General features: G+C 39.7%; 1 non-coding gene across 1 annotated transcript; it reads left to right on the top strand.

The window, feature by feature from the left end:
- Positions 1-1,341: 1,341 nt before the first annotated feature.
- LOC141624547 (small nucleolar RNA R71) lies at positions 1,342-1,448 on the top strand. The gene has a single exon (XR_012534354.1). It is a non-coding gene; the product is annotated as a small nucleolar RNA R71 (small nucleolar RNA).
- The last annotated feature ends 1,221 nt before the right edge of the window (positions 1,449-2,669 follow it).

The following is a 2,669-nucleotide window of genomic DNA, read 5'->3' as shown; positions in this document are numbered from 1 at the left end:
AAGGCTTTGTTGATCGTGGTGTCGCCAATGGTACACAGTATTGAGAAGCTTCCCGGATCTTTAAGTTTTGGAGGTGAACTCCCTCGAAGTATTGCACTACTCACCTTAGTAAAGGCGATAGTCTTAAGCTTCCGGATCGACTTCTTCTTTGTGAGGATGTCTTTCATGTATTTTGCATAGGCCGGCACGTGATTGATTAATTCCGTGAAAGGAATCGAGACTTCCAAATTCTTCACAATTTCCATAAATTTTCCAAGTTGGTCATCAAATTTGGGCTTGGCTTGACGACTTGGAAAAGGAAGTCTAATCACAATGGGCTCCTTCTCCTTGACCTTGTCTTCATTTTTCTTTGAAATTTCTTCTTTTGATGGTTCTCCATCCTTGGAGTTTTGCACAATTTCTTCTTTGTCACTAGCTTCCACAACTTCATCCTCAACTTGCTTCTTTGGTGCTTCATACCTTGTACCACTCCTCAAGTGAATGGCACTAACCGTTTCATGTCTTGGGGGATTACTTTGAGGTGGTAATTGCCCCTTTTGTCTTTGTGAGCTTGAAGATGCTAGTTGAGTCAATTGGGTTTCCAACATTTTGGTATGAGCTAGGATGTTGTTGATGGTGATTTCCTTTTCTTGACTATCCTTTTGCATTTGAGTGAAAAACTCTTGTTGATTCTTTTGCATTTGGAGGACCGCTTTTTGGACATCAAAACTTTGGTCATTTTGTTGATTGTATGGAGTTTGATTTTGGTAACCTTGGTTTTTGTTGTAAAAGGGTCTTTGATTTTGGTTTCTCATGGGAGGTGGGGTGTATGTTGGTTGAGGGGTTTGAACATTTTGGCTTTTGTATGAGAGATTTGGATGGAATTTGGTGTTTTCATTGTAATAGTTTGAATAAGGGGTACCACTCTTGTATGCTTGAAAATCATTCACTTGTTCATTTGTTCCCCTACATTCACTTTGGTCATGTCCCAAAGTTCCACAATTCTCACATATCCCACTTGAGATTGATGAAGATGCCGTCATGGCATTAACATGATGCTTTGGTGATTTTGAGGCTTCTTCAAGTCTAGCCATAGCTTTTTCAAACTTCAAATTGATGGTATCAATGTGAGCACTAAGTTGAGCACCCAATTGAGTAATGTAGTCCACTTCATGCTTTCCTCCTCTAGTAGCCTTGTGAGGTCTACTATATTGTTAGTTATGGACCGCCATTTCCTCAATTTTGTTCCAAGTTTGATTGTCATCAACTTCGGTGAACATTCCATTTGATCCCATGTTGAGAATGTTTCTTGAGTTTTCATAAAGACGGTTCCAAAATTGTTGTACCAAGAACCACTCGCTAAGTCCATGGTGAGGACATGAGCGACAAATTCCTTTGAATCGCTCACAAGCTTCATACAAAGATTCTTCATCTCTTTGCTTAAAGCCCGTAATTTGAGCTCTTAGCATGTTAGTCTTTTCCGGTGGATAGAACTTTTTGTAGAAAGCTAGAGCCAACTTCTTCCAAGAATCAATTCCGAGAGTAGCCTTATCAAGGCCTTTCAACCATTGTTTCGCGGTGCCAATTAGGGAAAAAGGAAATAAGACCCATCGAATTTGGTCTTGAGTTACACCAGTTTGAGAAATCGCATCACAATAGTCGCAAAAAGTCTCCGTATGAGAGTGAGGGTCTTCACAAGGCATCCCCCCAAATTCGCTTCTTTCGACTAATTGGATAAGTGCGGATTTGGCAATAAAATTTCCGGTTAGATGTTGTGGTGTGGGAGTACCATTGGGTAGGTTCTCCTCGGTGGGTACGGAATGTGATGAAAACTTAGGCATTGTGGGTTGATTTTGTGTTGGGTTCTCCTCACCTTCTCTTGCAGAAGGGTTGATGAACTCAATAGTATTTGGTTGAATATCTACAGCCTCACCAATACCTCTCAAAGTTCTCCTAGCAAGTCTTCTATTGGTTGTCAAAGTTCTTTCAATTTCGTGATCAAAGGGTAACAAGTTACCTTGTGATCTTCTAGACATGCAAAATATCAAACAACTCGAAAATAATTAGAACAAACCTTGAGGAGTTTTACTTCCCCAAGGCAAAGAAAGACATAACTAATAACAATATAAGAAAATCTAAATCAAGTTAACACCGTCCCCGACAACGGCGCCATTTTTGGTCGTTATCCCTCGTGGGGTTTATAACTTCACCAACAACTCTACAATTAGTAAAGAGGCAAGTAAAGGTCAGATCCCAAGGGACGGGAATTGAGATGAGATTTTATATTGCAACTAGTGGTGTCTAAGGGTGTCACAATTGGGGTTCGAAGTAGAAGATCACTAAACTAAATAGCAATAAAAGTAAACAAGCAAGATTACTTAAAAGGGATGTAAACAATTGATAAAAGGCACTAGGGTGTCATGGGGTCATAGGGGATTCATGAGAATTGATCATACAAACATATTCTCAAATTATAAGCAAGCAATTATTGTTGTGATGGATCGAGTTGGTTTATATCTTACAATCCTAGGAAAGTTTGGGTCCCGGAGCCGAATCGATTAGATTGTACAACACCTACAAGTCGACTTAATCTTCCCTAATCAACTATATGCATGGTCTAATGAGACTCGAGTTGGTTTATGTCTTACAAGTCTCATTGAAAAGATAGGTGATGGGTAAAAAATGCAAGG

This window comes from Silene latifolia, chromosome X (genome assembly GCF_048544455.1).
Source record: "Silene latifolia isolate original U9 population chromosome X, ASM4854445v1, whole genome shotgun sequence".
Taxonomy (NCBI): Eukaryota; Viridiplantae; Streptophyta; class Magnoliopsida; order Caryophyllales; family Caryophyllaceae; genus Silene; species Silene latifolia.
The sequence above is the reverse complement of the archived record's forward strand: the minus strand, read 5'-3'. Positions and strand labels throughout refer to the sequence as shown.